Below are 23,624 nucleotides of genomic sequence, written 5' to 3'. Positions count from 1 at the left end.
TCTCCCGGCGGGCCTTGCGGCGGCGGCCTCCGCGCGAGGGGCCCCGAGGCCGCCTGGGCTCCGGAAGGCCGCGCGGACGCGCCCGGAAGCCGGAAGCCGGAAGCCCGCGCCGGACCCGGAGCCGCGTGCGCGGTGGGCGGCGACGGCAGAAGCTTCGGGAAGGCGCCCGCGGAGGCGCAGAGGCTCTCCGGGGAGGCCCCACTACCCCGACGGGTCGCCGAAGCCGGCGCGGGACACGCAGTCGTCCCCTGAGGGGTAAGCCGAGGCCGGGCCAACCCGAACCCCCGGGGCGGCGGTGCGCGCGGCTGCGGCTGCACGAAGCTCGGGGTCCGCCCCAGAGACCCCCGCACACATGCCCCGGGGTGGAGGCCGGGTCGGGGCGTGAGGGGGGCGGGGGGGGCCCGTGGGGGGCACCGTGGGGGGCGGGGCGACCGCGAGGGGGGCACCGTGGGGGGCGGGGCGACCGCGAGGGGGGCCGTCGGGGGCGGGGCGACCGCGAGGGGGGCCGTGGGGGGCGGGGCGACCGCGAGGGGGGCTGTGGGGGGCGGGGCGACCGCGAGGGGGGCCGTCGGGGGCGGGGCGACCGCGAGGGGGGCCGTGGGGGGCGGGGCGACCGCGAGGGGGCGGGGGGGGCGGCCGCGAGTCCCCGGAGCCCTCCGCACCGCGCGGCCACCTGCCGAGTCTGCGAGCGAGTCGGGGCCTCGAGGCCTTGGCGCCCGGCGGTCCCGGCCGCGACGTGAGGCGGGAAGGCGCCGAGGGCAGGCTCAGGCCCGCAGCCGCAGGTGCAGCCCCCGCCCCCGGGGCCTCCCGGCTCCCGGGTACGTCGTCCGTCCGCAAGTGGTTTCTCGTGCTCTGCGTCATGCGGACATTGTTGCCTCTTACACGGTTTCTTTCAGGTTTTATTTGCTCAATCGTGAGAGACACAGGGAGAGAGGGGCAGAGACACAGGCAGCGGGACAAGGCGGCTCCTCGCAGGGAGCCCGTCTGGGACTCGATCTGGGACCCCGGGGTCACGGTCACGCCCTGGGCCGGAGCAAGACGCTCCACCGCCCGCACCCCGCGTCCACAAAGTTGTTTCAAATGTTGAACAGAAAAGTGTTCCTTTCGCGTCTATGCGTATAGTTGACTTTAGGTAACATGCCCCTCGTTGTTGTTTCTGAAGGATTCCTTTATTGCCGAGCGAGCGAGCGAGCGAGCGTGCGAGCAGCGGGCGGGCAGGGACGGCGCCTAAAGCAGAGCCCAAGGGGCGCCCGTCGGGGATGCCAGGCCCTGTGGGGCCCGCTCAACCCTGACACGGTGACCTGAGCCAGAACCCGGAGCCCCATCGTGCCTCGACCATTGAGCTTGAGGCGTGGTGATCGCGCTGCGGGCAGTTCAGGCGGTGGCAGGAGCTGCTTTTCCTTTTGGCGTCCGACCTGCAGGTCACCGCCCCGAGTGCTGGGATTTTCTGGATCTTCCCTCAGGCAGTGTGGGAAACAGATGGTGAGCACATAGGCCTCCCTCTTCCCGACTGATGCTCTGGGCAGCTCTTCAGGTGGACTGGATGGTCCCAATGTCAAGGCACCACGGTTCCGTTACAAATAACTCGATTTGCAGCTAAGGGCAAGTAACAAAACACAGCTTTTTTTTGAGCGAGGTAAAAATGGGATATCTTTGAAGTAATACATTCGGAGGAATTTTAAATGTCCAGCATTGAAAACACATGACCTTTAACGATCTGAAGAATCACCGTGGTTTTCCTTTTCTTATTAAGTTCCTCTTAATGTGACGGACATATTGGATGACAACGTGATTATTTCCATCCAAATGATCGGGATCCCTGGGTGGCGCAGCGGTTTAGCCCCTGCCTTTGGCCCAGGGCGCGATCCTGGAGACCCGGGATCGAATCCCACGTCGAGCTCCCGGTGCGTGGAGCCTGCTTCTCCCTCTGCCTGTGTCTCTGCCTCTCTCTCTCGCTCTGTGATGTGACTATCATAAAAAAAATAAAAATAAAAATAATCCAACCAAATGATCATCGCCTTAGCGTCACGTTAAAAGTCAGAACGTGTCACATCCAATGGTGTTGACAGCAACACCAGAAATGAATACACACACTCACGCACATGTAAGTGTGCTTAATGGTTGGAGAGGAGCAAACCCACGTACAGTGGACACTGTCCCCGGGATGTGTGCCAAACATGAAGTCACACTCATTTTTAATTTTAACGAGTTGTTTCGCAGGCAAAGCAGTGAGGCAGCCAACAGTCTGTGACTGACTTCTTTTTTTTTAAGATTTTATTCATTTACTCATGAGAGACCCGAGAGAGAGAGAGAGAGAGAGAGAGGCAGAGACACGGACAGAGGCAGAAGCAAGCTCCATGCAGGGAGCCCGATGTGGGACTCGATCCCAGGTCTCCAGGACCACGCCCTGGGATGAAGGCAGCACTAAACCACTGAGCCACCCGGGCTGCCCTGTGACTTACTTTTAAAAAGACCCAAGGGCCGCGTGTGTGCTCAGGGCTGGGGGTGGGGGGCACATGTCCAGGCCCGTGGTTACCCCCCCCCATCAGGCACTTGCCGCCTCTCCATCCTCACTAAGCCGAGGGTGTAGTTAATTAGTGGGAGGCTGGGGTGGCGTTGGACCCGCCGGCAAATCCCGAGGGGCTCTGGTGTCCTGTTACAGGCAAACCCACCCTGCGGTCCGGTCCGGTCCGTAGACTAAGGGAGCCTGGGCCTAACGGAGGCTGGGGATGTAACTGAATCAGGAACATCTTGCGCTCGCTGGCTCGATGTCAGATACGTAAAAGCTTAAGAAAAAAAAAAGATTTTTAGAAAACGTTGTAGCAGGGTTGGCGACGTCGTGCAATGGCATAAACAGGGTGGGACATTTGGTGTCACCAATCGGCAAAGTAACCTGTGCCACAAAATAGTTTTCAAAGCTTCTTAAAGTATTTTCTCATTCGAGGGGCACCTGTCTGGTTCAGACGGATGAGCACGGGACTCTTGACCTTGGAGTTGTGAGTTTGAGCCCCACACCAGGTGTACAGGTTACTTAACTAAACACGTGAACTAAATAAAAAAAGAGAGTGTTCTCATTTCAGGCTCCACCAGCCCTGTGTGATAGAGAAATGTGCAAGCATTTATCTCCAGTTCGCAGAGGGCAAATTTATCTCCGGAGAAATCCTGGAGCCAAAGAGAATAGTGCAGAAAGGGCTAGAGCCACAAGGCGTGACGGGGCCCCAGGGCCGCGAGGGGGTAAGACCTTCCCTGAGGAAGACTACAGAGGCAGAGAAAGACCTAGCTCCGGCCCCTCCCCATTCTCCTCCTGAACAGAGTCCTGCCTGTGGGCCAGAGAGCCTGGCCAAGGTTGACGTTGCCTTCCAGCCTCGTCCCCTCGTACCCACGGTGCCTTCAAAGATGGGCCCTGGAGGGGCCACTGAGACCCTGAGGAATTGAAGCGCTAGGGATGTGCATTTGACACACGCAAACCTGGTGGCAGATGGAGAGGAGGTGGGGGGGCCTGCGGGGAGGCTGCGTTGACCAGCTGGTGAGCAGTGGAAGCCATGGAGAAGAGAAGCCGCCAGGGGAGAGGAGAGGTCTACCGGGGAGCGCTGGCGGTCTCAGGCACTGAGTAGATGTGGGCGCCTAGTGGAAGCGGGAGCAGGACATTGTCACAGCCACGAGGGAGGTCGGGTGCCAGGACAGACCTCCTGCAAGGGTAGTTCTCCAACTTTGGCCTTCTCGAATCTTGTGGGATACTTGGAGGGCCTATGAAAATAGGGAGGTTAGGTCCCTACCCAGCAATGTCTGATTCCAGAGGCTGGAGCAAGACTCCACGTCCACGTTTCTAGCAAGTTCCTGGGTGATCCTAATGCTGCTGGTCCTGGGATCACACTTTGAGAACCACGGCCCTAGAGGGGCAGTGTGCTTTCTCGTGTTGACCCAAGTCCTAGGAGGGAGGTAGACACAGCAGCTGGGACGCAGGACTGCAGGTGCGCCAAAGGGCGGCAGCGAGTCGGGTCCGCGGTGCAGTGACTTCCCGGTGGGGTGCCCTCCTGAGACCTAGGCAGGTGCAGGGGAGGCTTGCCTTCAGAGCCACGCCCCCTCTGCAGTGCCACCTGTTTCTGGGGACTTCCCTTCCTCCTGTTGGGGAAGGGCCATGGGATATGTAGAGCCCAGCCCAGAGAGCGGGGAGGGACCTCAGTGGAGGTGCTCTAAGTGCAGGCAGCTCCTTCGGGGAAGGGGAGGTGCCACGATGGCGCGGCGGGCACGCTTCAGGTGTGCAGGGCAGCAGGTGCAGCCAAGCAGGGTGCAGGGACCGTCGGGTGTGCAGACGGAGGCTGCGTGGTCTCTGGCGCTCCGGGCGGCAGCTGCCGGGGCAGCCCCTGAGTCCTGAGCTGCAGCTCGGGGGGCTGTGGCTGGACTGTGTCCTGGGCGGGTGCGCGGTTGGGAGGGGGGGCACCTGCCTATGAGTCTGCGCTCACTTCCTCCTTGTGCAACTGCACAAACAGTTCTCGAGGTGAACCGAGCTGGAGGGAGCGGGACGGGGGCTCCTCTGGCTTTTCTGAGGATGCTCAGGGAACATGTCCACGTTCCTCTTCTCTGACCATTCCCTGCATGTAGGACGGTTGTTTAGTTGTCCCCGTTCTGGAGGAACATTCTCTGCTGGTTCCAGAAAGTAGGAGCCAGTCACAAACCGCGAAGAGGGCCGGGTTCTGGGCGGGATGTGCCCTGGAGGCTGATGCATCGCCAGAGCCTCTTGCAGGGTCTCCTGTTCAGTTGCCCGGAATACCCTGACTGAGGTCGCCCTGTCCTCTTCCTGAAGGTCCAGCCTCCTGGGCACCTCAGGTGCATTTGCATTCCGCTCCCAGGCCCTCCCAGTCTCTGCAGCCCTGGATTCCTTTTTGAGATCCCTTGGAATGTTGCTCTGTCACCACCATGGGGGGTTAACCACAATGGCACAGAAACCAAAGGTCTCTGCTGCTTGTTAAACTCCTGGGCGTGTCGGTATAGATGTGACCAGTCAAGAAATCACACGTAAGGGTTTTTATATTTTTTATTTTTTTAATAATAAACTTATTTTTTATTGGTGTTCAATTTGCCAACATACAGAGTAACACCCAGTGCCCATCCCGTCAACTGACCCCCTCAGTGCCCGCCACCCATTCACCCCCACCCCCCACCCTCCTCCCCTTCCACCACCCCTAGTTCGTTTCCCGGAGTTAGGAGTCTTCCATGTTCTGTCTCCCTTTTTGCTATTTCCCCCTTATTTTTTCTCCTTTCACTGTTATTTATATTCCCCAAATGAATGAGACCATATAATGTTTGTCCTTCTCTGACTTATTTCATTCTGCATAATATCCTCCAGTTCCATCCACGTCGAAGCAAATGGTGGGTAGTTTTGAGGCCACATTCATTTGTGAAGTACCACTGGCGATGGGCAATAAGTTGTAGATGCTGATAATTTATTTGCATAGCCATTCAATAACTGGCATAGTGGGTTCATTTTTTGAAATGATTTTTATTTATTCACGAGAGACACACAGAGAGAGGCAGAGACACGGGCAGAGAGAGAAGCAGGCTCCGTGCAGGGAGCCCGATGTGGGACTCGATCCCGGATCCCGGGATCACGCCCTTAGCCCAAGGCAGGCGCGCTCAACCGCTGAACCACTCAGGCATCCCAGGCATAGTGGGGTTCAAAGAACAATTTTAGATCGGGTTGCGGAGAGGGGAGACTAGAAGCCAAACACACAAAACATCCTTGCCTGTTCTCATTCCAGGGCAGAGATTGAGAGACATGTTGCCTCAAAGTCAGGACTCTTCTGCAATAAAACGTAAAGAAGAGCTCACACAGAAAACAAGCCTCTGAGTCCTACAAGAAATCAGGCAAATGGGTCACAGGTAATTTAACATTTTAAATCTCCCTCTTTCATGTTTATGTGTTTTTCGTGGCGTCTGACTTTAGGCAACATCAGTAGGAAGAGATCGTATTTAGAGGAAGTATTTCCAAAGACGAGTGTGCAACCCAGGTGAAACTTACTCTGTTCAATATAGATTTTGGAAAGCAGATAGCACCTGGGTGTTTTGATAATTTGAGAAAGCTCTTATTCGTATCTCTATATCCTGCTGTGTTACTGGATCTGCATGTCCCACATTGAATATGTTTAACTCTGTATGCTGTATGATGTACATTTGTGATGTATTTCTGCTCTGCTAATGTGTGACTGACAGCTCTACACCATATGAAGAGAGGAGCAATTTGAAATGCCAGTCTGTATCACTGTGTCCCGCTTAGCTAGGCATTCAGGGTCCTCCACAGCAGAGCTTCTACTCTGTAGTCCTCCATTATATCTCCACATATACCTTTCTTGACCTAAACCACATCAATCTTCATTCCCCACATATGCCACAAACTTTCCCCCCTTTATGTGATTGCTCGTCCTGTCTATAATCCTGGAATGCTCTTCGTCCTGTCATTTCCAGCTCTTCAAGTCCTGTCCAAAATTTGCTCCAAATGCTGTGTCCGTGCTTGGGGTTCAAGATGGCTGACTGAGCACCCACTTTTATATTCACCTTTCTCAAAATCCTAATGAATTTCATGAAAAAGTTTAGTTAATAATTTTTTTTTTATGATAGTCACAGAGAGAGAGAGGCAGAGACACAGGCAGAGGGAGAAGCAGACTCCATGCACCGGGAGCCCGACGTGGGATTCGATCCCGGGTCTCCAGGATCGCGCCCTGGGCCAAGGGCAGGCGCTAAACTGCTGCGCCAGCCAGGGATCCCCATGAAAAAGTTTATAATACCAAAGGTAAATCAATAATAACAAAAAAAGAAACTTGATAAGTACTATTAGAAATTCTATACAAAGGAATGATTGACTTATTTCACTCAGCATTATACCCTCCAGTTCCATACATGTTGAAGCAAATGATGGGTATTTGTCATTTCTTATGGCTGAGGAATATTCCATTGGATACATAAACCACATCTTCTTTGGGGAATATAAGTAATAGTGAAAGGGGATAGAAGGGAAGGGAGAAAATGGGTAGGAAATATCAGAAAGGGAGACAGAACGTGAAGACTCCTAACTCTGGGAAATGAACTAGGGGTGGTGGAAGGGGAGGAGGTGAATGGGTGACGGGCACTGAGGGGGGCACTTGTCGGGATGAGCACTGGGTGTTATTCTGTATGTTGGGTAATGAACACCAATAAAAAATAAATTTAGTATAAAAAAAGGAAGTTCTATACAAAATCTTGTGTACCGTGAAAATGAATGTTTAATATACCTATGAATTCACTTGTCCCGCTTAATGTGCAAGATCTATATAAAGAAAACAGAAAACTTTGCTGATGGATGTAAACTAGGATCCGGATGGGAAGATTAAAGTGTGAAAGTGTCAATTCTTACAAAATAAATCCATGAATTCAATGCAATCCTAAAAAACTCAAGGATAATTTTCATGAAACTTGATAAGCTATTTCTTAGTACTTCTAAAAGTAAGGAAGTATAAATAGCCAAGTGAATCTTAGATGAGTGAGGACTGCTTACCCTACAGATATCAAAACATACTAAAGAGCTATAATGGATTTTTTTTAGTAAAAGATTCTGGCAAAATTGGCTATCCACATGCAAAAAAATAAAATAAAACTCTCGTTTATATCATATCCAAGAACATAATAATTTCCAGGTAAATTAAGGACTATATGTGAAGGATAAAAGTCCCAAGTTTTTTAGAAGTTTATATATGATATAAATATATCATATGTGAAGTTTATATATGATATATCATATATGTGTGTTTATATATATATATCTTCATGACCTTGTGGTAGAAGGATTTTTACTCTCCTAGTCACAAAGGAGAACCTTGATGAAGTTGACTACATGACAATTAAGAACAACTGTTCATCAAATGCCAGTACGAAAATAATAAAAAGACAGGGTGAGGATATTTACAACACACATTAACTATCAAAGGATTATTATCCAGAAAAAGAGGATTTATAGATGAGTGAGCAAAAGGCCAGCGACTTAACAGAAAAATAGGCAACAGAATTAAACAGACACTTCTCAAAAAACAATAGAATACGCAAATATCTAATAAACATATGAAAAGGAGTTCAACTTTACTAGCAAGTCACAAAATTGCAAATTAAAACCACAAGATGATACCGTTACACACCTACAAGATGAACAAAGTTTAGAAAGCTTTATCTCAAGTGGTAGCAAAGTTAGGAGGACACACAACTGCTGAGAATATAAATTGATACCAATATTGGGAAGCAGGTAGCATGTTTTATTAAAGTTGAAGATGAGCATACTCCTTACTTACTTACATGGTCTCATCATTTAATTGTTTATGATTACCAGAATCAACATGCGAGAATGTTCATCTCATCTTGTTCTTAAATGACAAAAGCTGGAAATACTCCATTCTGCCTCAACAGTAGAATGGGTAAAACGGAAGTGTAGTCATACAATGGAATATTGTACAATAATAACAACAACAACAACAAAATAATAACAATCAACAAACATGATAGTAAGTAAAAAGTGAAGTTACAAAATTGCATATAGCATGAATATTATATAAAATTTAAAAACAGACAAAACTAAACGATACTGTTTAGCAATGCTTCAGGCCATGGTAAAACTAAAAATAAAAGCAAGGAAATAAATACCATCAAGGTCAGGATAAAAATGACCTTTTTGTACCTGAGTGGTCATTATATGGATGCTTTTTTTACCATCATTTGCTAAACTGTACACATAAGATTTAGATAGTTGTCTGTTTATTATACCTCATAATCAAAGTAAAGAATAAAAAACCCAGAAAGTAAAAAAAAAAAAAAAGAAAAAAGAAAAAAAACCATGAAAGCCACTAGACGAACATACATGCTATTTCAATGGGTTGCTAAAAGTAATATTTCAAATTCAAATTCCAAATTCAATTCATTCAACAGGGAGTGTCAAAACTGGAAAGAAGGGATCGCCAAAGTTGACTGCAAATACATTTAAAACATCTCTATGGCCGCAGATACAACAAACAACTTGGAGAAAATATTCACAACGTCTACAAGACACCCATAGTATATGAAGAATGCCTACAAATCAATGTAAAAGAGATGTGGAAGGGCAGGCAATACACAGAGTGAAAGTTGCAAAGGATCAATAAGCATGAAAAAGTAATACATTTTATTAGGATTTGGTAAACTGCAAAATAGAAAAAATAATATGTAAAATGTAGGGTCATTTAAAGTAATCAGAATATAATCATCTATAAAATACAGATATACAAAACGTATTAAGCTATAAAATTATCACAAAATCTAAGAACTAAGGAAGTCATTAAAGGCTAAGTCTCCTTCTGGCTTTACCATTCTTAATGTACAACTTATCCTCATAGTCTCAAGATGGCTGCTGTGTCCCAGACATTACACCTGGGTTCTAGGCATAGAGAAGGGAAGAATGGCAAGAGGAGAACCGTACATGCCAGCTGGATTGGACCTACACATCAGTAAACTTGTACCTTTCCTAGAAGCCTAATCTCTAGAATGACACTTCAACCTTACTGGCAAAACTGTGACATAGTTTACTCCTAACTCTTGGGATTTGAGGAGGAGCATATCTTTTAAATGAAGATATTTTTGTGCCAAACTAAAATGTGGTTTTGTTAACAAGCAAGAAGTGGAACATATATCTTGCTTGGTCAACTAGTGATGCTGTGGGAAGGAAGCACCGAGACTAGTCCTTGGTACGTTGAACATGCTCAATAAACATTAGTTAAAGAAATGGGATTTTTTATATTATCATCTACACAATCCCCCAGAATGACAGTGAAGGGGGGGACCAAGATGAGAGCCGAGCATCAGCTACAGAGGAAACGAGGGCCCACGGAACAGAAGGCTCCTTGAGATCAAGGATGAGGTGGGTACAGTGATGCCGTGCTTGCTGCCTGAGGTCACTGAAAACCCTGAGAGCAGAGTCAGATACAAAGTATGAGATAGTTGTGATCCGTCTCTGGAATTGCGCTGTTCAGTGCCACCACCACCAGCCACATGTGGCTGTTTAGGTTTAGATTAAATAAAAAGTAGAACAACTCAGTTCTGCAGTCACATTTTGAATGTTCAGTAGTCACTCGTGGCTGGTGGCTTCCGTGGTGGATGGCGCTGGTATGGAATGTTCTTGTCGTTGCAGAAAGTTCTGTTGAGGATTGCTTGCCTAGAAGAATGGAGCCAAGGGAAAAGAGAGAAAGAGAAGGAGAGAAATCCCAATTTGCAGAAAAACAAACTTGTGCAGGAAAAGAAAAATAATCATAGTGTATGGGGTTCCTCTGTGAATAGCCTTTGCTAATCATAAGCATTGAATTCTGAGTTCCACAAATAGAAAGGACTTTCTGGGGAGGAAGCTGGGCTGAGATGAGGCGTATGTCTGGTAAGAGTGGGGGTTCGTAGGGAAGAGCTGTAAAGCCTCACATTCCAAGGTGGGAAGTTAACAGATAATGCCTGTGAGATATCAGAAATATCAGGAAAAAGTTACAGAGACATTTTGTTAAATGTGTACAGACAAATCATGAAAGGTTCAACTAAAAAAGTTAAAACGATGGTCTGTGTGGAGGGAGAAAGTAGAGGAATGGTGGGAACAGGGAGCATCAATTTAGGAACAAGCCTCACAAAAACTATTTGATTCTTAATGATATGTAGGTATGATTTGATTAAAATTATAAATAGAAGAGAATGAACTGCAAAAGCAGGTGCACCTGGGTGGCTTGGTCAGGTCAGCCTCTGACTCTTGATTTCAGCTCAGGTCCTGCTCTCAGGGCTGTGAGATGGGCTCCACGCTCAGCACGGAGTCTAGTCTGCATGAGATTCTCTGCCTCTGGGTCTCCTTCTCGTGTGCTCTCATTCTCTCTCCCCCCCCCCCCCAAATAAATAAACCTTAAAAAAGAAGAGGAAACTGCAAAGACAAAAGCTCTGTTACAGTGCCATCTTGTGCATCAGGTCTACTCTGGTCCCCAGACAGGATACTTCTGTTGTCTGACATTTAGGGACACGTTGTCTGAAACTCTGCTCCTGGCACCTAACTTCACCCTGCCTTGCTCTTGTCAATTGTGTAGGCTTATCGTCAAACTCCTGTTGGTTCATAAATTCCTGGACAAACTACTGTCTGATTTCAGAAGTGTCACAATATTTCAGTTTAATACAGAGTAAAGCATGAAGATTCCAATAAAATGTCGTAAAACGCTAATAATAAGGGACGCCTGAGTGGCTCAGTGGGTTCAGCGTCTGCCTTCGGCTTAGGTGTGCCTTGGCCTTAGTGCTCATCCAGGAGCCTGCTTCTCCCTCTGCCTCTGCCCTTCCCTTGCTCACCCTCTTTTTCTGAAATGAATAAATGAAATATTTTAAAATGGTGATTATAATTATTGCTAATAATATTGATTATTAGCTAGAATATATATCAAATAAAATAACTATTAAATATGATAATAAAAATAATAATAGCTAATGTTTATGGAGCACTTACTACGTGCAAGGCGTGTGATAAGAGCCCATCAATAGATCAGGGATCATTTATTCTTTTTCCACGGGAAAGGTCATACATAGGACAGAAATATAGACTGGCTCTTTCATGCCTAGGAGACAGAGTTCCAGGTTAGCATTCGAGTGTCTATGCTTATTTTTCTACTTTATATGGTTTTATCCTATGTGTCATAGAAAATGGGCCTGAATTCTTTTCCGATTTAACACCATCTTTTAAAACATAATGAAGAGTAAGTCAGTTCTAGTTTACATCTGCCAATGGAATGGTGTCCTATTACACACATATCCCTTGGTCATAAAACCTGTGAGAACATAGGAAGTGAACAAGGTTTAATTGGTTTAGATGGTTAAAAGTCCTGTTCAATTTTATTTACCACCGTCTGAATCACAGAAGGCGGAGAGGTACATATGTTTGAAATGTGGCAATGCTTCCTAACGTTTAGCTAAAAAAAGAACATGTTTAATTTTAAACCCATGTCAAGAAACCAGTGACCAAAAGGGGTTTTGCTTTAGTACAGAGGTTTAGAGAGAGACCAAGTCAGTGAAAATTGTCTTCAGATGGAAAATTGCTGGTCAATTTTGTCAACTCAGTGTCATACACTCAGACTTACCTAATAGGGCATTATCTTCTCCTAGTAATTGACTGATTTAGATTGTATCTGCTTCTGCTGTTTGAAAATTGAACGCTTTTGTGCTTGTGTTCACACTCTGCCTCTAGAAGCCACCTGGCTGAATTGTAAATCAGAAGCTGGCTTACCTAGGAAAGCGGCTCGGTATTGCTAGCAGGCAGCCTTACCCAGGGAGGGAGAAGATAATCAGTAAGGTCTCCGCATCCCTTTTTGGCTTAGTAACAGAAAAAGGATGGAGCCTATTCTCTCTAATTACGCTCTGTGGCCAGCTTATCTAGGGTCACATCAACCATTTCCCACTGTCATTTCTTTTGTTCATGATTTTAGACATTGGTTTTGCCAACTTGAGGTTTCATGGATTTTATTCCTTTCTTGCACCTGTAACTTACCTGTAGCTCACCTGGGGAGCTGTACAAGAGGGAATAGGTTTACCTCCATGAAAATGAGGCAAGTGACCTTAGGAAAGCAGCTACAGAAGGGTCACAGCCCCTCAAAGACATGCTTATTTTATCCTAGATTCTTTTGCACGAATGTGGTATTAAACAGGGTTGCAGGAAATGAGAGATGAAACCTAAACTGGAAGCCCGTATGCTGGAAGTTAAGTGCAATTCCATTACGTTTGAGTAGTTCTAAGCAAGCAGTCTGTTACCCTTTATCCTTTACTGGAATTGATGAACAGCTGCTTTTCAGGGGATCACTCAGTATATTTAGCTTCTGAAATTCGAGCGACTCAGGGTCTGATTGGCTGCCGCGGCCGTGTGGTCACCTGGAGACTGGGCATCGCGCTGGCTCTGCCTGGGGCTCTCGGGAGGGGAGAGTCTGGAGAGGCTTTGCTGCTGAGGAAATTGATGTGCTAGAGGACAGCGAAGGCTGCTTGGTGGCTTTTTCTCGTAATGTTCTTGCTGGAGACGTTCTGCAGCTTCCCTTGAAGTGTTTTCCAAAGCTTGGTATCCTAACTGGGGAAATCGCGATGGGAACATGACTAGCGAAGTCTGTGGCCCTGTCGCCCTCCCGGGCCCTACTCGCATCTGCCCTGTGCTGTGAGGTTAGTCAGGCCCTGGACTATCCCCTGGTTGCTTGACCCGGTGGACTTTCTCATTTAACAGAAAAAAATCTCAAAAATTTTTGCCTTTTTTTTTTTTTCTAAATGTATGAGTATGAAAAGGGCTCTAAGATCTGGCTTCCTATATATTTATCCCATCCTACTGGGCCTCATCTGCCTCAGAAGGGGCAGCGGTTTCGCTAGCTTAACAAAACTAGCCATGGTGGGGTATTGGTCTACACGGCAAATATCTTTAGGCAATGAAAGGGACAGCTGCTCCAGGTCATCATCCACTTTTATCAAGCACGTCCCACTCTCTGGCATCAACCTAAGAGGCCCCGGGAGACCCTTTCCCTAGCTCCCGAATTAGAAGCTTAGACCCAAGGCCCACGATCTTTGATGCGCTTCAGTCAATGGTGTAAACGTGTCTTGTTTTTCAGGTTTGAGGAAGGGCTACAGACACAAAAGAGAAAAATCCATACAAGCCAATGGTGTTTAGGAAAAGAATAACCCCATTGCCTTGAGGTTTCTATTTTTCTTTTAAAGCTACTGACAGATTGTTTGTATGTGTCTGATTTCAAGTAGGAAAGCATTTTAGAGACCTACGGCACCCTCGTAGCATCCTGGTGCTGGCCCAAAACTAACTTCTGGAAGCCGAGCTGACCTCCCTTTAACTAATACTTTGCTTAAAAGTGTTTTTCTGGGGATCCCTGGGTGGCGCAGCGGTTTGGCGCCTGCCTTTGGCCCAGGGCGCGATCCTGGAGACCCGGGATCGAATCCCACGTCAGGCTCCCAGTGCATGGAGCCTGCTTCTCCCTCTGCCTGTGTCTCTGCCTCTCTCTCTCTCTCTCTCTCTCTATGTGACTATCATAAATAAATAAAAAATTTAAAAAAATATTAAAAAAAAAAGTGTTTTTCTGCAAGTATTTAGCAATTTAAATAACGTTTCTCTGGATCCAAACTCTCGCTTTCTTACCTCCACTTCCTTTCACAACTTGAACTAAATTGATCGTGTAGCTAGAAGTAGCCATACCTGGCATGTTGCTGAGGGAATCCAGAGAAAGGCATTTGGGGCCCGAGTTCTTTAGGCCTGTACTCAGATCTCTCCTTTCATTTAGCCTACAAAGATCTAGGGATGTGTAGCGTGGATACGTCTTAAATTCTTTTTTTCTGATGTTCTGATTTCAGTCCGAGGGTAGATTCTAATGTATCTTTCATTTGTCTGGAACCTGAAAAGTTTGTAGGTGCCACTACTACTCAGGGAAAATGGCAGCTGACGAAGAATATGAGGAGGTGGTGGAGGTAAGATGAGAAAAACGGACTCTGACAGCCAAGTATTTTATGTAGCGACAATCAAAGCCGTACTGTAGGTGAATCAATCATTTGCAAAATAAAATACATCATCTATTATAACTTCACAAAGCATCGTTAGGAGAGCATGAGAAGGGAATATTTTACGTTCAGTTTTACTGTAATTATGTGGGATTTAGAATTGCAAAGAAATAATCAGAATAATCTGAAAATCAGAATAATCACGATTAAGCGCTGACAGTTATAAATTAAATTGCCTTCCCTCTGGTAGTAATGCCAGTAATACTTTGTAGCCTTCAACTTAAAAAATTCCCTTGTTTTTCTTAAAATAACGGCGTTCAGTGGTCATTGGAAGTTGTCCTCGGTGTTAGACTTGAGTGATTTAACTAGATGCCAAAAAAATGGAAGGGGCTATTTTTCGGCATCTCATCCTCGCCATTTTGTTCCTATTACTGACCAGCAGTTGCTTAACTGCTAGACTCCCTGCCTGGGAGTGTTCACCCAAGGTCTCCCTGACCTCAGAAAAGATGTCACAGAGAATGGAATGGTGGCAAATCTGGGAAGATGGTCAGGGAAGAGTTCAAAACCAGGAACTAGCTTTAAAAACATCTGTTAGGGGTCTCAGACATCTAAATAAAATCATACTATCACTCTTGACTCCAGTTGAAATTTGGACAGAAAGGAAAAGAAGCAAGGATGCACTAACCAATTAGGGACATAGCTCTAAAAACTATGTGGGATTTGGCACGTAAGTTAATGCCAACCATTTGGGTATTGTTGCTTTTTTATCAGCTTATTTCTAAGCTTCATCTGCCAAGGGTGAGAGTCCCACAAAGGTAAAGTTGGATAGCTACCAAAGGACTGCTTTTCCCTGGGTGCTAAGAAAATCCAAAATCGTGAATCCTTCACTCTGATGTAACATCCCTTCTCAAGTCACTGACAATGCTTTGTATGGCCAGAGGCGGGGTTCTCTGTGGCTCACCACCAAACAGCCGCCCCCAAGCGGCCAAACGCTATTTCCCATGTGATGAAGGCTGAGCCCGTCATGGAGGAACCCGGTGTCCTGCAGGAGCCCAGGCATCTCTGGCTCTGCCTAAGGACCCAGATGGGTATTGGGGTCGAAGTTAAGAAATGGTGCGGGAGCAGGGGAAGCACAAGACGGGGGACCCTGGGCGAGTCCCTGCTGATGGACTAGAGCTGGTGGCCTCGGGGCAAAGGCCAAGTAACTTGAAAGAGTTGGCTGACCCGGGGGACAGGCGGGACCCTGGCTGCAGGAGGTCTGGTCCTTGGCTTTCCCCTCTCCCCGAGCGTCTTCTTTGGTGGCAGAGAAGGGACACGTGAAGCATAGAACGAGGTGCACTGTGTGGCCTGAGAGAGCGAGCCGAGTGGCCCGCGTGCCTGTCCCGGGGGCCTGGGTGGCGGGGCCGGGACTGCGGCCCCCCGTGTCTGCGGCCACCCGACCGCACCTGCTCCTGCGGCGGGCGGTGACGCCGGGAGTACAGAGTGGCTCTGACCTTGGGTGGGGCCTGGGGCACCTTGCAGGTGGCGGCCTGGCCTGCCCGCACCTTGTGCCACCCGGTCCCTGCCGCCCTCATACCCGGCCTCGGGGCTCCGTCTCCTCGCCCCGGAGGGCCACTCGTCCCCGGGACATCTGGGGGCCTTGGGGACGAGGGTGGTCTGGGTGCTGCGTTCCTCTGGCTCTCCTCTCTGTGCCGCCCTCGTCCCCGGCCCTGTGACCGCCGCCTTGTTGGTCACAGCGCGTTACCCGAGGTCCTTCCTGTGCAGACAGCAGCCTCCCGCATCGTCCTGCCGCCTCGCTGCAAACAAGGCCCTGGCTCCCAGAAGAGGTTTTCCTGGCCTCCAGGGAAATTGCCGCCCATTAACGATGCACCCGGGGAGCCCCTTCCTCCCCCTGCACCCCACCCAGGCTGGCGGCCCTCACGGGACCGCCAGCCACCCCAAGTCGCCTGGGCTCAGATAATGCCCCTCCCTGCGGGAGGCACGCGGGAGGCGCCCCCAACTGCGGGCAGTGGACAGGGCCGCCTGCTGTGTTCTCACGCCCGCTCTGCCTCTGTTTGCAGTACTAGGTGGAGGACGCCATATACGAGGAGGTGCCGGGGCAAGTAAGGGCCAGACAGGTAAGGCTGCCTGAGGTGCACACTGAGGCCGCCAGCACCTGCCACGGGCTCCCGGGGCTCTGAGCTGGCACGCGCGGGGTCAGGGGGCAGCGACCGTTCCTTGTCTGCACCCCACAGCTGCGGGAGCCGGCGAGAAATGCTGCCCCTGACAGGCCGTGTCCCTGCTCTTGCTCTCCAGCACACCCAGGGTGCTTGGGCATCATTCCCCACCATTCGTGGGGCGCTGTTGGCACAGTGGGTGCTAATTGCAATAATGCCAGAGGCTGCCAGCACGTGGTACCCGTCGCAATCCCAGGGCCTCGGACGGGTGACTTGCAGGGTGACCAGCAGCTTTGTCGTAGAGAGCTGTAACCTGTTGGGTACCATCTCTGCCTTTGCCCCCGATGGTGCAACGAAACGTTACTGAGGTTTTAGCACAAAGCCTTTCCCGTGAATATTCCAAGGTGGAACTTTTTTTAGGGTGAAAAAGCTCACTCATGCTTCCTTTCTGGATAGATCTGTTTCTCTTGAGCACGGCACACAGAGGATGGCTGTCACAGGGCTTGGAGCTGCATGAGACCTAACATTTGCAGCTGCTGCCAGTCGGTTAGTTTCTCCCCATCCCTGTTTGCCAGCAACGGCAGCAGAAAGCAGCCCATCAGCAACGACCTCATGACACCAGGGGAAGTTGTCCCAGATGTCGGTTTCCTTGTTGGTTCAGCTTCCCTTTCCATAATTGATGCAAGGACTCTTGCTTTGGTAGAGATGATACTAGCTGTGAAGGAAGTCCTGCCATCACATGGATGGACCAGTTGCCTGCTTACCATTTTTTCTTACATACGGTACTTTTAACCTTGGACCAGACCTAAACTTTGGCCTTAGTTTCTTCTGTACACCCTGGCATAAGAAACCGTAATTTCCCACCTACTGCACGTGTACGACTGTTACAAGGATGATTACCCCCTTATGTTGCCGTCCTTATCCTGGTCCACCTAAGCATTTGTTAGCATAAATGGCACTCTAGTTCACATTAACTAACTGACTAAGCCAAAAGGATGGTAGTCACTTGTGATACTGATGTGATTCATTCCTTTAAAGTTCATTATTCTTTGCCTAGGACTGCAGGGGAGAGGCCTGAAGACCTGTGGAAAAAGCAAGCAGGTTTTTCATAGACTCATTTAGAGTTAATACGAAGTCAACAAGGTGAGCTTTATTTGATCTTCTTAATTGTTTGTTCCCTGATGCCAAGTTTGCTTTGGCTCTACCCAAACGATTTGAGAAGATTGTAAATGTTTAAGAAGATTGTGTTTCAGGATCCCCGGGTGGCGCAGCGGTTTAGCGCCTGCCTTTGGCCCAGGGCGCAATCCTGGAGACCCAGGATCAAATCCCATGTCGGGCTCCCAGTGCATGGAGCCTGCTTCTCCCTCTGCCTGTGTCTCTGCCTCTCTCTCTCTCACTGTGTGCCTATCATAAATAAATAAAAATTAAAAAAAAGATTGTGTTTCTGAGTTTTATCCAACCTGAAAGTGTTTGGGTTCCTTCCTACCAATGGAATTTTAAGGCACTGTAGCAAATGAAGAGGGAGTGACCTCTTGATTCCACAGCCTCCTGAGCAATCAGCATTCAGATTTCTGTAACGTGATGTATACAGTACATGGCCTGCCGCCTTGGTCTGTTTCAGACATGTTGAAGCACCCCTAGGGTGCAAGTCTGACTTGAGGTCAGGATAATGCGTATGCAACTAGATCATGCCATCACCATTTTTATTTCCATAACCATTGGAACTGCATGTCTCATTTTCAGACAATAACAGAAATCTTTGAAACTACTACCACAAGGACGACCACATTGGACTATGAACCATCAGGACCTTCCAAACCGGCATTGGTGTTGCACAGCCAGTACCAGCCAATCCAGCGGAGAGGAAGAAGGTTATCTGGAAGAAATTGGATTCTTTGAAGTTCATGACCTGTGTACATTGTACACAGCCAGAAGATGCAGGACCTCTTTGGCCCGGTGAGTTTCTAACATCTTGTGCCAATCTGGTTTTATTATAGAGAAATTACTGATCTCCAGTGACTCTGTTTTGGGCGCCAGCTAGATTGTTCTTCAACCTTGTAGGAGACAAAAACTTATCTGCAGAAACATAAGCTCTTGTGACTCTTGAATCTTCCCTTCATGTAATTCATTTGCACCATTGCAGTTTCAGAGAAACCTCCTTACTGAAATCATTCCCACAAAATAAACAGGAGGCCTATTATGAGGCATTTATTGATATTTATTCACAGTTTTCTGGCTAATCTAGAATCCTGAAGTCCTAAATACAGATTCAACTGAAATCCATTCACAGAAGCTAAAGAACACCTCTTTACACTGTGTCTGAGCAGGATGCCCCTTAAGTAGACTAGTTAAAAATATATAAAAAGGTCTTTAAGAGTCATATAGGGAAGAAGAACCTGTAGTTTAGAAAACCAGGGTCAGGTGCATAATCACCGCTGCTGAAAGTCCCCGGTCCTTAACTTTCCATGTACAGTTACGGTGCGGCCAGAGAAATGGACACACACTCCTCCGTTCCCTCAAATGAAGGCTTTGTCAAATTTCCCTCCAAACTTAGACCTCTCCATTCAGGGAGGTCTGAGGTAACGTTTTCCAGAAATTACAGTGAAGACACGGACACTCCCAAGCAACATTTGGGCCCTCCCAAGCAACATCACACTAGAAAAAATCCTTTTGCCCCCAAAGGGCCCTGTCTTTGCTGGTTACTAGGCATCTGCAGCCCCTACTGGCAGAGGGAGAGGCCCCCGACAGCAGTACAACAGGCCCAAAGCTCTCTGCCACTTGCAACCTCAGCCACTGACCATCAAAAACTTGCCATGGGCAGTATAGAGAGGTCTGACACACATGCACAAAGATGAACCTAAATCCACATGCCTTTTGGTCAATCAGAGGTTCTGCTCCTACAGATTAGACTGACAGCTCTTAGTGTTTTATTTATTAGAACTCATTGTATATGTAGCAGAAATAATAAAATTGCATTCCTTTTCAAAATACTCCATAATTCAGACTTGCCATTAATTCAGCTGGTGTCTCAGCTATCCAAGCCATCGAGATTCAGCTGCAACGTCAGCATTGAGTATTTTTGCATTGTGTTATCAATCAAATCTTTTCAATTTCTATATATATATTTTCTAAAACTGTTGAGGTTCAGGCTTTTTATGTGTGCATTCAGACAATAAAAACTTTGAATCATATTAGGGCATTTTCGAGACCATAGCTTATAATAAAATTTCTACTGTCTTAAGTATCCAATCATGTTAGGAATAACAAATAACAAATCTATTATAATTTTTGCTGTGAATCGAGTAGGGGACAAAAAGAAAGCTGTTATAACTGATAATTGTTGGAACTTGCTGGATTTTTTTTTTTTTTATCACAAGGGGATGAATGCATTGCCTGAAATTTCTGCTACCGTCTTGTCAGGTTTTAGGCTAATCTCTGCTATTCTTTTCAGAATAAATATAGGGAGAACTGTGAGAAAGCAAAAGGACAGCCATATGCCATCACGACGGATACACCAGAACTTCCCCAAATGAAGAAACTTCAAGATCGAGGCAGGACAAGATGGTGGAAGAGTAGGGCCAAGTCACCTGTCCCCACCAAATTACCTAGATAACTTTCAAATCATCCTGAAAACCGATGAATTTGACTTGAGATTTAAAGAGGGAACAGCTGGAATGCTATAGTGAGAAGAGTTCATTCTTCAGGTAGAAAGATGGGGGAAAAAGAGAAAGAAATAAGAGGAATCCAAGGGAGAGGAGCCCCACCAGGAGTCGGGCTAAGGCCCCAGCGAGAGCCCCCAGGGCGGGAAAGCCCTGTCCTGGAGAAGCAGGAGCTGCACCAATCTTCTCGGACAGAAAGGAGGTCGCAGGGAGTTGGAGCAGGATCCCAGAGCAGTCGGGATGCCCTCAGGCTCCCTGGGACACTAACAGAGGACCTGCACCCCAGGAGAGCACCCCACACCCCGTGGTCGAGCTCCCTAAAGGGCTGCAGCACGCGCCCGGCTGGACCCAGAGCAGCTCGGAGGCGGCTGGGGAAGAGGCTCCGCGTGGAGGGGGCTGTGCGACCCCGGGAGCAGCTCAGAGGCAGCTCCGGCAGAGGCTCCACACGAAGGGAGCTGTGTGGCCGGGAGTGCAATTCCAAGAGCGCAGGCCCGGGAGCACAGGGCACCGGGGACACAGCCCAAGATCCGGCGCTCACCCCCGAATAGGCAGAAGCCAGGAGGGCACAGGACAGCAAGAATACTCCTGCCACCCGGCGGCCCTGAGCTGTGCAGATCGGTGACTCCCGCCCCTGGAGCATCCAGGCCCCTGCAGACTGAGAGCTCCGTAGTTACTGTGGAAGCTGACTCCAGGGCTGGAGAGCTGGCCGCCACCAGTATTGTTCCTCCTGGGGCCTCCCAGGATAAACAACCCCCACTGAGCATAATCACAGGCTCACAGTGGCCTCACAGGATAAAAAGGTTAAACAACTTTCACTGAGCCATGCACCAAGCATGGGGGCAACTCCCCCAAGTGCTGACACCTGAGAATGAGCACAGCAGGCCCCTCTGCCAGAAGACCTGCTAGACGGACAGGGGAAAAACAAATTATTGACCAAGCAGCACTGGAAATTTCCAGGGGAAGTTGAGGGATTTACAGTATACAGAATCAGAGGTTACTCCCTCTTGTTTTTTGTTTTCTTGTTTTCTGTTTTGCTTCCCCCCTTTTTTTCTTCTCTTTTTTCCTTCTTTTTTTTTCTTTTTCTATTCTTCTTTCTCTTCGCTCTTTTTCTCCTTTTCCCAATACAAATTGTTTTTGGCTGCTCTGCACTGAGCAAAATGACTAGAAGGAAAAACTTACATCCAAAGAAGGAATCAGAAACAGCCCTCTCAAAAAAAAAAAAAAAAAAAAAAAAAAAGAGAAACAGCCCTCTCTCCCACAGTTACAAAATTTGGATTACAATTCAGTGTCAGAGAGCCAATTCAGAAGCACAATTATAAAGCTACTGGGTGGCTCTCGAAAAAAGTATAAAGGACTAAAGAGACTTAATCTAGATGTAATCAGGCTGAAATTAAAAATCAATTACATGAGATGCAACCCCTACTAGAGGTCCTAACGACGAGGGTTAATGAGGTGGAAGAACAAGTGAGTGACATAGAAGAAAAGTTGGTGGCAGAGAGAGAAACTGAGGAAAAAGAAAAACAAAAGATCATGAGGATAGATTAGGGGAAATAAATGACAGTCTGAGGAAGGCAAATTTATGTTTAATTGGGGTTCCAGAGGGCGCTGAAAGGGACAGAGGTCCAGAATATGTATTTCAACAAATCATAGCTGAAAACTTCCTAATCTGAGAACGGTAACAGGCATTCAGATCCAGGAAATAGAGAGATCCGCCCCTAAAATCAATAAAAACCGCTCAACACCTGCACATTTAATAGAGAAGCTTGCAAATTCCAAAGATAAAGAGAGGATCCTTAAAGCAGCAAGAGACAAGAAATCTCTAAATTTATGGGGAGAAATATTAGATTAACAGCAGACCTCTCCACAGAGACCTGGCAGGCCAGAAAGGGCTGGCAGGATATATTCAGGGTCCTAAAAGAGAAGAACCTGCAGCCAAAATACTTTATCCAGCAAGGCTCCCAATAAGAATAGGAGAGAGAAAGAGCTTCCAAGATAGGCAGAAACTGAAAGAATATGTGACCTCCAAACCAGTTCTGCAAGCATATTAAAGGGGACCCTGTAAAAGAAAAAGGAAGTCCAAGGAAACAATCCACAAAAACTGGGACTGAATACATGTCATGATGACACTAAACTCCTATCTTTCAATAGTAACTCTGAATGTGAATGGGCTTAATGACCCCATCAAAAGGCGCAGGGTTTCAGACTGGATGAAAAAGCAGGACCCATCTGCTTGCTGTCTACAAGAGACTCATTTTAGACATAAGGACACCTACAGCCTGAAAATAAAAGGTTGGAGAACCATTTACCATTCAAATGGTCCTCAAAAGAAAGCAGGGGTAGCCATCCTTAGATAAACCAAAATATATCCTGAAGACTGTAGTGAGAGATGAAGAGGACACTACATCATACTTAACGGATCTATCCAACAAGAGGACTTAACAATTCTCAATATATATGCCCCGAATGTGGGAGCTGCCAAATATATCAATCAATTAAAACCAAAGTTAAGACAAACTTAGATAATCATACACTTATACTTGGTGAGTTCAATGTAGCGCTTTCTACATTCGATAGGTCTTCTAAGCACAACATCTCCAAAGAAACAAAAGCTTGAAATGATACACTGGACCAGATGCATTTCACCGATATCTACAGAACTTTACATCCAAACGCAACTGAATACACATTCTTCTCAAGTGCACATGGAACTTTCTCCAAAATAGACCACATACTGGGTCACAAATCAGGTCTTAACTGATACCAGAAGATTAGGATCATCCCCTGCATATTTTCAGACCATAATGCTTTACAAGAAGAAGAAGGTTGGAAGGATTTCAAACACATGGAGGTTAAGGACCATCCTGCTAAAAGATGAAAGGGTCCACCAGGAAATTAAGGAAGAATTTAAAAGATTCATGGAAACTAATGAGAATGAAGATACAACCATTCAGAATCTTTCGGATACACCAAAAGCAGTCCTCAGGGGGAGATACATCGCAATACAAGCATCCATCCAAAAACTGGAAGGAACTCCAATAAAAAAGCTAACCTTGCACCTAAAGGAGCTAGAGAAAGAACAGCAAATAGATCCTACACCCAGCAGAAGAAGAGAGTTAATAAAGAATCCAGCAGAAGTCCATGAAATCAAGACCAGAAGACCTGTGGAACAGATCAACAAAACCAGGAGTTGGTTCTTTGAAAAATTAATAAGATAGATAAACCATTAGCCAGCCTTATTAAAAAGAAGAGAGAGAAGACTCTAATAAAATCATGAATGAGAACGGAG

General features: G+C 47.4%; 1 long non-coding RNA gene across 2 annotated transcripts; it reads left to right on the top strand.

Moving 5' to 3' along the window:
- The first annotated feature begins 138 nt into the window (after window positions 1–138).
- Window positions 139–21,581, top strand: LOC140629628 (uncharacterized). Of its 2 annotated transcripts, none has more exons than XR_012027454.1 (7): window positions 139–255; window positions 5,760–5,880; window positions 14,429–14,493; window positions 16,584–16,640; window positions 17,737–17,822; window positions 18,423–18,635; window positions 20,131–21,581. It is a non-coding gene; the product is annotated as an uncharacterized lncRNA (long non-coding RNA). The 2 variants fall into 2 exon arrangements; XR_012027455.1 differs by having other exon boundaries at window positions 17,136–17,822.
- The last annotated feature ends 2,043 nt before the right edge of the window (window positions 21,582–23,624 follow it).

The sequence above is a fragment of the Canis lupus genome, assembly GCF_048164855.1.
Source record: "Canis lupus baileyi chromosome 27 unlocalized genomic scaffold, mCanLup2.hap1 SUPER_27_unloc_1, whole genome shotgun sequence".
Taxonomy (NCBI): Eukaryota; Metazoa; Chordata; class Mammalia; order Carnivora; family Canidae; genus Canis; species Canis lupus.
This window is presented reverse-complemented; position numbering and strand designations above follow the sequence as displayed.